Source organism: Pinus tabuliformis, chromosome 9 (assembly GCF_031772625.1).
Source record: "Pinus tabuliformis cultivar Carrire ecotype Pingquan chromosome 9, CPIR1, whole genome shotgun sequence".
NCBI lineage: Eukaryota > Viridiplantae > Streptophyta > Pinopsida > Pinales > Pinaceae > Pinus > Pinus tabuliformis.
In genome coordinates this window covers 814,289,702-814,304,212 of record NC_142307.1, presented here as the reverse complement: position 1 = coordinate 814,304,212, position 14,511 = coordinate 814,289,702, and positions in this window count along the sequence as shown.

Below are 14,511 nucleotides of genomic sequence, written 5' to 3'. Positions count from 1 at the left end.
TAAGCTAGGTATAAACATGAAGATGTAAAATTAAAGGTTTTTCAATATTTTCCAAGGTGGTTCAAGTTTTTAAAAATGACCCTTTTATTATGACATAGATATAAAAATCAGTGGTTCTTGTTTGCCATGACAGGCATGGATTTATTATTTTCCCCATGGGAGTTCGTATCCCAAGATGCATTGGGGAGATCCATGCTGACGGATGAAACCGCTACCCCGCTTGTGACATCAACGTGAAGGAGAGGGGATAACACTATTTCATTTACATTTTTCAATAATTACAATGCCATTATACCATCGATTAACTTATGGAATGTTGATAGGGAATAGTGATAGCGGAAGGACTGACCCTATAATGTTAGTGGGTAAGGGGGTGGTCACACTTTTGGTGAGGATCATTATTTGAGCCCTTTTAGCTAGGACCATCGCATGGTTTATACAACTCACATCCAAGATAACCAACCTTTTTCATTCTACCGTGGGCATAATTCACTTAATACTTTCATATGATAGATCAATTCCACCATAATGTCAAGGTAGGCTGGTCGTTGAAGCAAAATTGGGCATCTATTTGTCCCCTGTAAGTTCAGATGTTGTTTCACTATGAAGAAAAATAATTATACTCAACACACACAATGCAATTAAGTGGATCCATAAAACTTTTTAAAAATAAATTTTCATTAAGTCTACAAATGCTTTTGGAAGGAAAAAAAATATTCCAAATTCTAACATGCAATTTTTTTCACGAACTATTTCTCTTGTATATAGATACTCTCCAAAGTCTTGCCAATATTCTTCTCCCACAGAGTGACAATATCATTGATATAATATGTTTTGAAAGGAATTCTCAAATACAAGATCTTGTCTAGAGTTCCAGGGTCAATCATTTCCTTGATGGTGAATGTTCTGATATCCTCCTGCTTCACAAAAGCAACTAGACATCCAATATAGGACAAATTAACAACTTCTCAAGGAGTACATGATCACACTTTAGTTATAAAACACAAACTTTTGAGAAGAGAGAACATTGAAAATACCTTTGGAATTTCTATCTCCGGATATCACACCATTATCTCTTGGAAGGACGGTAATGCCCAACTTTCCCAAAGCTGGCTAAGAAAAGGCCAAGAAAATAGTTGTTAGAGACAAATGTGTAAGGGATGCATTTTACCTCAATGGCCTTGTGAATTTTCACTTTCTTTGGTAGGAAATGTGGTATTCTTAGACTTCACTACTTTGGTTTTATTAATGTCATTCTTGAACTTAGATGGGAAAAACTTTAGCAAATATCATCACCAATGATTGTGAAAAAGCATTTGGAATTTATGTTTACTCATAACTCTATATATGAAAGTCTCAAAGATAATATATAATGCTATGTATCTTGACATTTCCAACCTCCTTAATGACCTTGATAATATTCAACTAATCGATCATCTATGGTCCCTTTACAACCGAGATAAATACATCAACTTTCTTGATTTCCTCCATAATACTTGCATGCTCTTCTAGAGATATCTGCAAATAGGTGATTCTATACTAGGTTATGCATTTAGGCACATCAAAGAACCATAAGGTCCTAAATGACTACCTACTCTAATAATTCCTTGTGTGAAATAGAAGACTCTCTAGAATATAGGATGCCAAGCACATTTTTTTAGATGAAAGAGAAAACTATATAACATAACTCTTACATTGTGGAATACAAATATGGAATAAATAACTATAGGGTTGAAACTCTCCAATAGGAGTTCAAAACATTGCTTAATATTTACCTCCATAATCGATTGAAAAAAATGGAAAAATATGCATAATAACATGAAAAATAGTAGAAAACTAGTATGTGCTTATGAGTCCTCACAACCCACTTGGGAAAATGATATATTTGGATAACCACAAGAACAAAGTAGCAGTGAATCAATTTATTAGACCTGGTCTTCAAATTCCATATAGATGGAATGGTAAAAATTAAAATCAATTTGATAACCAAAAAAACCAATGTGGATATAAAATGGGCTTATCACTCCTCACAAAAAATAAAAATAAAGCATGCACTATAAATAAGATGAAGAGGCAAAGAGAAGAAGAATACAACCCGAGAAGATCAATTGAAGTTATTTTAATAAATATATTATTTTCGAGTATCTCTAAGCTCCTTTTTCTTTATATTTGATCTATCACTTAACCCTATCATGTATCCTCAAGATCTAGTCATCAATCCTCATTGATACTAGTTTTATGTCCATTGTTAAGAAGGAATATATATTTGATCAACATTTTAGGACATTTACATATATTGTTCTAAATTTCTTACCCTTCAGTGTGCTCTTATAACTAAAATTAAAAAAAATTAAGCTCAAGTTGAAGATAAGGCTATCATTTCACATGAATGCTTATGATGCACATGCAGCAAACAATCATATGTATAATCTTATGAAAATAATATTTTTGTACTCAACAGATCATGTCCAAAATAAAATGCATATATCGCTTTCTTTTCATTGGAAGGATTCAAGGTAGTTTCCATTAAAATTTTAAAAGCACAAGATATTCCAATACATAACCATTAATTATAAAATACAAAGCAAAGAAAATTAAAAGATCATATGTCACATCAAAAAGGTCTCATAACATATTTTCAACATGGTCAATGAATATACAAATTTCATTGAGAACATTTATGAGTTCTTATTAATTACTGATAAGAAAACCTCTTATTTATATATGTCCATGATTATTTAACTACATGCATTACAAGGACATTATACAATATGAATATATCACATTTGTGACCTCCACGCTATCATGTTCATCTTGTTCTAGGGAAATAACGTCAATCAATGAATTCATAAGCATTGATATGTTAATCAGAATTGGCTTTTACTCAGTTTTAGTTTTCCCTGTATCAAGTATAATCATATTTTTATTGCACGAAAACAATAATAACACCTCCTTCTCTGATAAAACAGGTAATTTTTTGTATCTGTGAATCATATCCAATAAATTGACCATCAATTTCTCTATTAGGGTACAGAATATTTTTTATTGATTAAGCATACCCAACCACCTAACCAAGTATGCAAAATGAGTAACAAACTTTAGCTACTATGAGGCATTATATGAAAAGATTTGAATTGTGGCATAAAAATATAAGGAGAAGTTATATATACAAAGTATTTGTAATATTCAAGACCAAAGTAGCATGTAGATATAGAAGAAACTATATATTCACCGTTAGTAGCACCATGCATGAGAATTTTGACATGAGGAATTTAGGGTTTGTTGTGGGGAAAAATGCCTATGCAGGACGATCCTATCCACCTAAGGTGTGACAGTGCCTTAGCAACAAACAGAGACAGCTATTCTAGTTTCTTCCTTTATGAAATGTGAAAGAAGAGAGATCAATAGACTTATCGGTGTCTTCCGTTTGTCCCTCGATCCAGATCTTCTTCTCTTTGGGTGTTCACAGCTACTTGCCTCCTCGGTCACCCAGCTTCAATAGATTCCTGCGAGATCACAAGAGAACAGCTACTTGCGACAAGATAACAGCTACTTGCGACAAGAGAAGAACACAACACAAAGACAGATATTCACATTCATAACTGATTCAGGATTAGAAATAAATCAAATACACTAATGCAATCATACATCAAAGATACATCAGCATATAGGAGAAAACCAAGATAGCTTTATTGATAAATAACAAGGTTCAGGAAGAGATACAACCCAGAGGGCTCCAATCCAGCATCTCCTTCCCTGCAGAATGGAATTCCTATCTTCACCTCCCTTCAAAGCATTAAGCACCCAATGATTCCAGTCTCAAACCAACAACAATTCTTTGCAATAACAAAATTCCAGCCTCTAGATCTCATGGAGGAGAGATCCATATATAGATGTTTTGGAGAGAGGATGAGTCAGCTTGAGATCTGACTAGTGTCCTCTCCCTCTGTCAGTTCCTGATTCCACTTGGAGGTTCTTGCTTCCACTTGGAGATTTGGAACCTCTTACTCATCACCAGTTGAATTCACTGAGGCAAGTGTCATTTTGGAAGCTTCCTGGGTTTTGACACCTTGAGAAATGAGCCTGCCACATGTCCACTCTCGCTCAGCGCAGGTAGCCAGTGTTGCAGTTGACATTCAGCGCAGATGGTCAGTGGAGCCATTGACATGATCCTGATTTGACTTGTTTTTGAGCAGTTTCTGGTGGAGAACTTCTGTGAATTGCTGTGGTTTGTTAGCCTTGTTCCTCTAGGGGTAGGAACAACATGTTTAGGGACTTTGGATCCCTTAGATTATGGACATTTCATGCTCAATGCTGTAAGGCACAAAAATGTCTATAACAGTTGCCCCCTAAAGTATGAGGCCGTTTATCGGGTGAAATGCTTTATCCAGGAGGGTCCGAAGTTCATCCATTTGCTGGGAGGAGACCTGTAATAAGATACAATACAATACATTATTTTTCATACTGCTTTCATGATCTAGCTGAGGCAGGCATTCACATGCTCAGCTTTATAAATTCATTTATTGTACATAGAACAGACGATCGTCTGATGGTAGACTGATAATTTTGATGAAATTATCATCCTTTGAATAGGATGATCATCTGCTGCAATGGTGTACATGTCAAATGTCTTTATCTTTCCTGAATATTTATCGCAGCCTGGATGGATGAAACTAGATCCGGGGTCTTCAAACTCGTTCGATCTTCACTCTAAGTACAGGTCGATCCATGTGAGAATTGTTCTGAAGTCGAACATGGAAAGACATCGCTTGATTACCGGTCAATGAGGTAAACCGTTAACAAGCGCGAGAGGAATCACCGATAATGACAATGACCCTCAAGGTACTGCAGTACAATTCACGTGATGTGAATAAAGGACTTGGCATCGAACACCACGCAAAATCTTCTGGTCGAAGGTCATTGATGTATACCTATCGCCGGAAGTGAGAAACTTGCCATTGAGGCATGCAAGCTTCAAAGTACTGAAGGGGTTGTTCCTAGATCAACTTCTTGGATAATGAGCTGATGTCGACAAGAAGCGATCCGTCAAAGGAGGGCCTTAATGAATCCCACATCAGTGACACGGAACGGAGCTAATGATTTTGATGGAGGTGAAAATGATCTGTGACATATGATTCAGGGTGGCGGTCATGAATGGATGAAGGATAATGTATGGCAGTGGATGGGACCCGGTTGACTCTTTCTGAACGACTTCTCTTGAACATATTGCGACACTGATGCGATGGATCGGTAGCATTACCCCAAATATGGATGGTATGGCGAGACCATGGTGATGTGACCGGTGAATGAAACAACCCAACCCGATTGTGGTACGGAGGGAAAGTGTCATGTTCAAGAGCGACTTGCTACCATCAAAGTTTCCTTGAGTTTCTCCCAATTTTTCCCCAGTCATTGCTGACCAGTACCTCTTTATTTTTGTCAAGCTTGAGGAGGATAACATATGCTTGTTCTATGACCTGCCCTTCGGGCAAGCCCATCGCTATGTTTTAACGAGCCTAGCGATAGTGAAACTCGTTCTTGTCTAAAGACAAGTTTGTCGCTATTTAGTGATTTTAACGAGTCTAACGACAAGGATAACTCGGTCCTTTTCATTTTTAGAGAGTCTGAAAAGGTACATAAAGTCAACTCCAAAAGTCCTTTTTCGTCATCTAATCCCTTAAGTCCAAAAAAGTATAAAACAATACAGAAGGGATGAATTTTCGATAGTTTTAATGAGCCGAACAAAACAAGCGCTCGATCCTTTTGTGCAATAATCCCTCAGGTCCAAAAAGATTAAAATCTAGAGGAGGGATAGCACTTCCTGTCGCTTTAACGAGCTGGAAGGCCAAAACTCGGCAATCTTTTCATATTTTACGAGTCAGTTGAAAATAGCTTAAAGAAGACTCGTCTTTTGAGGAACGAGTGATAAACAGGGTTAGCAGCTGATTCCAGGTACAGGTTGGAATTTTCCAATCACGGCAGTGTCACAAGGATGGCTAGGCGAAATCACTCTTCGCAGCTGTTCCTCAAAATGGGTAAACAATCATATGGAGGTGAACGATTGGCCAAATGAAAAGTGGAGGTGATGGTGCAAACACAACCAAGGCTTTAATGGCTGATAGAGTTACATACACAATGGTTATTTACCAGGATAGGTTCATTTTTTAACGAGCTTAAACGCGAAAAAACACTGCTCAAACTTATGTTTATTTTTTAACGAGCATGAACTATGCGCTAAAACTGCTTGGATCTTGCGTTTATTTTTTAACGAGCATGAACTTTATGCTAAAACTGCTCGATTATATGGTCAAATTTTGATTTTTTACCATACCTAGCTTAGCCCTTTTCAAAGATAGTACTGCATTCTCAATTGCTGCATCAAACTTAGTTAGAAATGAATAACATTTGTTTGAAAATGAGATTAAAACCCTAATATTTCGCTTTGAACTACGTAAAAAGCAATTAAAAAGTGTTTTTACCTCTCATTTTACCATTTCATTTGAACTTGGTTTGTTGGAGCTTTGGAGGTGCCTCTTCCCCCTTGATTTTCACCAGCTGATTTCGGGAGATTCTGTGGACGATTCTCGGCGCCGTCTGGACCAGGTAGGAGCTAAACCCTAGCTCTTTCTTTTCATGGTTTCATTTTTCCATTCTGTGCCTGTTTCCCTGTCTTCCTAAGCACCTGGGGTTTTGTCAGGGCGCCTTGCCATCAACGCAGGTGGTTCACTCGAAACCTATGTTGAATGTCAAGCTGCCTTAAGGCAGTTTGACCTTCAACGCAGGTGGAACACTGGTTACCTGCGTTGGGCACAAAAACTGGTCTTCTTGCACAGTTTTTTGATGAAATTTTGCCAGTTTCTCATCAAATCCAGGATCTTACTCTTTCTCTTGTTTGTTTTGCAGGGACCTTTGAGTAAAATGTCCCTTACATGGCGAGAACGAGAACATGAAGAAGAGGACATGATTGCCCTCCATGACCCTGTCACGGTGAACGCGCTGCGGAACTGTGGCCTACTGAAGTTTTTCCGTATCTCTAGTATGAGAGCACAGATCTCCTTACTGCAGTATATGCTTGATGCTTGGGATCCCATCAACCAAGTATTCCAGATTAGGGGCAAATCCATCCCCTTGACCATCGTAGACATTTACTTCTTGACTGGGTTGTCAAGGCGGGGTGCCCCCATTTCTTTGTCAGGTTCGGCCCGAGGGAATGACTCCGTGAGAGATTATGTCCGCCAGTATTGCAGGGAAGGTTCCCAGCCGAGCAGAGACGGCAAGGTCGTTATCCGTGAGATTACTGACAGGTCTCTCAGGTCTATTCTGTATACTATTGGTAGGATGGCCGGTAGTGCATCTCTTCATGTCGCCAACAGATCTTATGTGCAGCACGCCTTGGAGTGTCTCCAACCGAAAGTATTCAACTGGTGTGATGCAGTACTTCTTCAGATGAAAAGTCAGTTGACCAAGGTAAAGGACGGGAAGCTGAAGAACTTTGGATTTGGTTCTATTTTGACTGCCTTTGCCTTGGAGAAAATACCACTGATGCAGCCTCAGTATATTGCACTCGACTTGCCTTCTCCCACCAAGCCACGCATGCAGAGATGGGTTGATCACATGTCTAGGCATGCTCGTCAATCTCAGATTACTTTCACTGATACCTTCTTCAGGTGGTTCGAGCGTCAAGAGATGGTCTATTCCGAGTATCCATATGTTGGCATGGATTTCCGAGGTCATCCAGATTTGGTGCTACCGGATGGCGAACAGTGGGGCGCTATTGGTAAAAATCTTCGACCATATCACTGTTTACTATTTTATTCATAATGTTTCTGTGCTTTACTCTATCAAGACTTTAATCAAACTCTTTGTGTGCATTGCAGATGTTGGTCCTATTCGTCCAGCAGTTCGCCCGAGAGCGCCAGTCGCTGCCCCAGCAGGGGAGCCTGCTGGGAGGGTTATTCTTCGCGACCTTGACGTGGCCGAGACCCTTACAGCTGTGCAGGAGCAGGTTGAGAGCCTTACTCTCGGTATTCCGGATGTACGGATCGACGAGTTACCTTTATAGTTGCAGCGGCATACTACTGGTGTGCCTAGACGATGGACTCGTCTCTTGCACATGATTGCACAGGCCGTGACGTGCTATCATGAGCATCACTAGGCTAGGGTGCCCCCTAGCATTTTTGAGCTTTTTGGGTCATGCGACCAATTTTTTCTTGGTTACAGAACATTATGTGTAAACGACAAACAGCCTTTATATATATATTTTGATTTTCGGGGTTAATTCTGGTTGAGTTATATGATCCACTTTTACAACATTGATGATGCATTTCTTTTTACAAATGTCGCAAATGTCTATCTAACACATAGTTTTCTAATGAGTCGGTTAATGTGTTTAAGTTCCTGGAAATATGTTGGTATTGAATTAAATCAAATTGTCTTTCCAAATCTTAACCCTTAGAAACATACGATAAATAGCTGGATTGCGGACAGAGTATATACCATTGAGTTGTAGTATCATGAGTTGTGAGTCTAGCCTGACGATCAGTCGGCGTATACCATGGGTGATGGCATCAGAGAGTAGTTCTATCAACGCGCTATACTCAGCGATATTATTCATTGATTGCCCAATACACACACCTCTGAAACTCACTAACTTGCCGTTTGGATCAAAAATGGCCCAGGCCGCAGAGGACAGGTTCCGCAAACTACGACTCGCTCCGTCAGCATATCCCACACATGTATCAGAAAGGTTCGACATCTGCAATAAATGTAAAAAGGTGGATTACTCGACCAAAACAAACACTTTAGCGAAAACAAAATACAACAAAAGCACACAGGTTACTATTTAAGCATAGTAACGCTTGAGGTACAACCCATTGCGGGGTTGCACCAGTGGAATTCCGTCATAATCCATTAACTCATAGGCTCCTTTTGCTAACACTCGTTTAACAATATAGGGGCCCATCCATAAAGAATTAAATTTACCTGCTCCCAATTTGTCGGATTCTTGGTCGTAAAGCAAGACCAAGTCACCTTCTGAGAAGACACGGGGTTTGACATTTTTGTCGAACTGCGCCTTGACTCGTTTCTTATGGGCTTCGTTAGCCAAAGCGGCGTCACGACGGGTTTCATCCAATTGGATTAATTCCAAGAAACGGGCCTCTTCTTCTGAAGTTCCGGGGAGAAGATCAATTACGAGTTTAAGAGACGAAATTTCACACTGGACTGGTAAGACTGCCTCCAGGCCATACACCAGTTGGAAAGGTGTGAACCCAGTCGCATTCTTTACCGATGTTCGGTAAGCCCACAAGGCTGAGTACAGGATTAGGTGCCACCTTCTTTTGTGAACCCTGATCATCCTTTGCAACATACGCTTCAGGACCTTGTTGATCGCTTCAACTTGTCCGTTGGCTTGTGGATAATACGGGGTAGAGCTGTCGTGAGATAGCCCTAGCTTGGCAGCTAATTCAACCATCATGTGATTGCAAAAATGCGATCCATGATCTGTAACTATAGCCTGTGGTACGCCGAACCTGGCGACTACATGATTGAAAAAAGAAAAGGGCAGTTGTTTCACCAGTGCTATCCAATGTAGGCATCGCCTCGGCCCATTTAGTAAAATAGTCAACGGCGACTATAATATACCCATGCCCCCCGGTCGAGTTGGGGTTACATTGCGTGAAATCGATGCCCCATTTGGCGAAAGGCCCAACAACAACTATTGGCTGTAAAGGTGCGGGTGGTCTTCTGGTTTTGCTATCAAAAATTTGACAAGCATGGCAACTTCTGACTGCGATTATGCAATCTTTGAACATGGTTGGCCAGAAGTATCCTGCTCGTAAGATTTTTTGTGTTGTTGCATATCCAGATTGATGTCCCCCACACGCGCCTGAATGACACTCATTCAGGGCTTTCTCGGCCTCCTCATGGGTGAGGCACCTCCTCAGAACTGTATCGACACCACGACGGTAAAGCGTATCACCGACGATCATGTAGTCTTTAGCTTGGTATCGTATATGTTTCTGTTCAGAGTGAGAGGTGTTAGGCCTGAACTTTTGGGTTTGGAGATAAATTATGATATCCCCATACCACTCATTGCTTGTAGATATCAGAAACAAATTCTCGTCCACGATTGATTCTTCGGAGGTTTCATCGTTGGACGACGATGGGAGATCGCACAATAATTCTGCGAAAACTAGAGCTTTCTTTGATTTGGATTTTACAAATTCCAGATCAAACTCTTGAAGGATCGCTATCCATTTTGAATATTTTCCCCCCCAGCAACTGTCGCGACAGTATATAAGTCATGGGGTTGCAATCTGACAAAATGGTAGTTTTCCGAAAGAGGACATAATGTCGAAATCTTTGAATCGCTTGAACAGCTGCAAGCGCTAGTTTTCGCAGAATTATTGTGCGATCTCCCATCGTCGTCCAACGATGAAACCTCCGAAGAATCAATCATGGACGAGAATTTGTTTCTGATATCTACAAGCAATGAGTGGTGGTGGGACCGAATAGACGGCCGGATATCGCTCTGATGAACTTCCTTCCTGCGATAAAGGAATGGTGGCATTGCCCCCTTATTCATCAGAGTCAGTGCTGATGAAGAGAATTTGGACGGTGTCATCTTTATTCTCCTCTGTGATGGTATCATTCGAAGATAGAGCCTCTGAAGACAAAACCGGGTCAACTGCCGTTTCAACCTTTAGACTTTCGTCAGGTATGGATTCAGACGGTTCATCTTCAATGACAGGTGCTTCGGCTGACCACCTGGGCGGGTCAGCCGGGTTCTCAACTAGCGAGGGACCTGGCAAGAGTTTTTGATATCCAGGAGGAAGTTGCACTCGCAAAATCGGGCGATCTTCTAGAACTCTTTTTGCCTCGTCTAAGAAGGGACAACGGTGGATGGTATGATCGCCTTCACACAGTCTGTAGGGAAATTTAGCTTTCCCTCTCTGTCCTGGGGCTTCACTCCCACTAGTTGACGGTGAGCAGTCAACATGGCTATCAGAGGTCGACGCTACCGAATTGTGCAAACGGGGGGACCAGTCCCTTAGTATCTGAGGGATACAGGGACAATCTCTGTGGAAGTGGTCTCCCTTGCATATGACACATGGCGATTTAGGCCTAGTGAGTGCTGTGTGTGGATTTTTGTCAGACGACACTTGTTTGCCCCCAGTCGCCTTTGGCTCCTTCTTCTTCTTCTCTTTCTTCTTCTTCTCCTTCTTCTCCTTAGGAACTCGGTTTTTTGTTCTACCAGTTCCGTCAAGCGAAGAGGAAGGAGGAGAGGAAGAATTATATGAAGTCGAAGGCTGGTGGGCAACTCTTGTCTGGTCTAACTGTTGACTCGACTGTTCAGGAACCGTGGTGTTCTGAACGACATTGGTTGAAAAGAGCCAGACTGGTAGGCCAATTGTCAGTCCTGGAAGCGACAATGTGGCCATGTGGGGCGCACCAACATCTCCCCAAGAGGAGAAAGGACTAGGATTTCCACCAAGGGGAATTCCTTGGTTGGTGTGCTCCATCTTTTCAACCTAAAGATCAACGCGGGAATAAAGGGTGATTGTTCCGTTTAAAATAAATTGTTAACGACGCTTTAGACACAACTTGCTTTTTCACTTTTAAAGAGTCGAGAAAAAGCTAAAGATGACTCTAGTCTCCTTCGATGTTTTAACGAGCCCGAAGTGACAAATGCTCGGATGGAATTTTTCTGTTATAGAGTCTGAAAAAGGCCAAAAGAAACTGCTCTGGAGTTCTAGGCAGAGGGTGTGCCAAAATTTTCGCAAAACCGCAGAATACTTTTTAAAGTACGAGCGGTCGATCTTCCTGAATGCTGTGTTCAGTGCATTGCGATCAGTAAGGCGGCCGACACGGCTTCCTAAGGATAAAGGTTGAATTCCTATAGGGGTCTCCCAATATATACGCGACGGTACGTGGGAGCACAATCCGTACTGGCGCTATCGTCCCTCAAGAGGAATCACCCACCTTCCACGAGATCGACAGTCACCAGGCTTAACGACGCCGGAACACGTCTCTAGCCTAGACCTCTATGTTGTGCGTTATGTTGCAAAGCGTTGTTAGGTTCATTCAGTTTATTTTAAGTTGATCTTTTTAGAAGTTTGCCTTTCTGGATCACCACGAGATGTATGGTACAATTCCTAAATGCAGTCTAAGATGATAAGCAAGCTTTATTATCTTTTCAACTTTGAAAATCCTAGCTACTAAGGGAAAAGAAAGACACCATCTTTTCTCAAAGAGCAATCAGCACACTCTAATGCACTCTTCCTAAATCAAGCATGCAAACTTATCAAAATGCAAATGCACAATGCAGGTGTTTGTTTTCCGCTTTTTTAGTATTGATGCCTACAAAGAAATCTTTTTGTACAACTTTGAATTTGCTTTTAAATGACAAGTACAAACAAGTTTACTTTTTCGAAATCAACAAGGGTAGAAGAGATTACAACACTTTGCGACTTTCGAAATGAACACTTGTTTCAACACTTAAAAGAGACAAACTCAAACCAATAAGCAAAAGCAAATGTATAATCAACTGTAAACAGCCAATGAACTCTCTCCTAAGATCACAGTCAACAGATCTGAATCAAGGGCTATAGGATGATTATTTCACTCATGCAAAGGAAAACTGTAAATGACGTCAAAAACACATAAAAACACTCACAGTCTTTTTGTACAAAAGGAGGCGGAATTCAAGCAAAGAAAAGGAGTTATCAGACTGGTACCTATGCTGGTTAAAGGCTGCAAAAAACAGAGATCAAAACAGGGCAACAGAGAGCAGAGAACCCCAGCTGCACAAGGCAAAACTGGTTCAGCGCAACCTCAACACTGTGGTTTTGACATTCAGTGCAGGTAGCCTTCACGGGACCTGCGTTGAAATGCAGAATGCCTTCACAACAGTTGCGCTGAAGGAGAAACTCTCGTTTCTCACTGGGTTCTGGGTCACAGATTGCTCAATAATCAACGGTTTCAGGCCAAATCAGAAACACAAGCAAGGTATAATCAAAGGGATGCTTTGAGGGGGTACTAAGATCTATCACAAAGGATCATCAAATCATTTGTGAGTCCATTGTTCAGATCATAGACAAAATCCAGTGAAGGATCAAGGAAGCAACAGTTTACTTTGCAACTGAGAATAGCAGAAGCAGTTCGATTGTTGCTGTTGAGTCTATGAAACAAACAATGATAGAGACACAAATAAAATGACTGAAACAATGCTTCCCCAGTGGAGTCGCCAATTTGTTGTGGGGAAAAATGCCTATGCAGGATGATCCTATCCACCTAAGGTGTGACAGTGCCTTAGCAACAAACAGAGACAGTTATTCTAGTTTCTTCCTTTATGAAATGTGAAAGAAGAGAGATCAATAGACTTACTGGTGTCTTCCGTTTGTCCCTCGATCCAGATCTTCTTCTCTTTGGGTGTTCACAACTACTTGCCTCCTCGCTCGCCCAGCTTCAACAGATTCCTGCGAGATCACAAGAGAACAACTACTTGCGACAAGAGAAGAACACAACACAAAGACAGATATTCACATTCATAACTGATTCAGGAATAGAAATAAATCAAATACACTAATGCAATCATACATCAAAGATACATCAGCATATAGGAGAAAACCAAGATAGCTTTATTGATAAATAACAAGGTTCAGGAAGAGATACAACCCAGAGGGCTCCAATCCAGCATCTCCTTCCCAGCAGAATGGAATTCCTATCTTCACCTCCCTTCAAAGCATTAAGCACCCAATGATTCCAGTCTCAAACCATCAGCAATTCTTTGTAATAACAAAATTCCAGCCTCTAGATCTCATGGAGGAGAGATCCATATATAGATGTTTTGGAGAGAGGATGAGTCAGCTTGAGATCTGACTAGTGTCCTCTCCCTCTGTCAGTTCTTGATTCCACTTGGAGGTTCTTGCTTCCACTTGGAGATTTGGAACCTCTTACTCATCACCAGTCGAATTCACTGAGGCAAGTGTCATTTTGGAAGCTTCCTGGGTTTTGACACCTTGAGAAATGAGCCTGCCACATGTCCACTCTCGCTCAGCGCAGGTAGCCAGTGTTGGCTTTGATATTCAGCGCAGGTAGCCAGTGTTGCATTTGACATTTAGCGCAGATGGTCAGTGGAGCCATTGACATGATCCTGATTTGACTTGTTTTTGAGCAGTTTCTGGTGGAGAACTTCTGTGAATTGCTGTGGTTTGTTAGCCTTGTTCCTCTAGGGGTAGGAACAACATGTTTAGGGACTTTGGATCCCTTAGATTATGGACATTTCATGCTCAATGCTGTAAGGCACAAAAATGTCTATAACAGGGTTCCACACATTGATGGGTTCATTCTTTGGTCAACTTAGAACAAAACTCTTCCCATAGAAGTGTTGGTGGTATAATTTGTTATATAAATAATGAGGTTTCTTCTCACATTCAACTTCACAAAATCGATCCCATCAATCTGTACATTTGGTTTGAAATTTTTTATTCTAACACCAATAGGATTCTC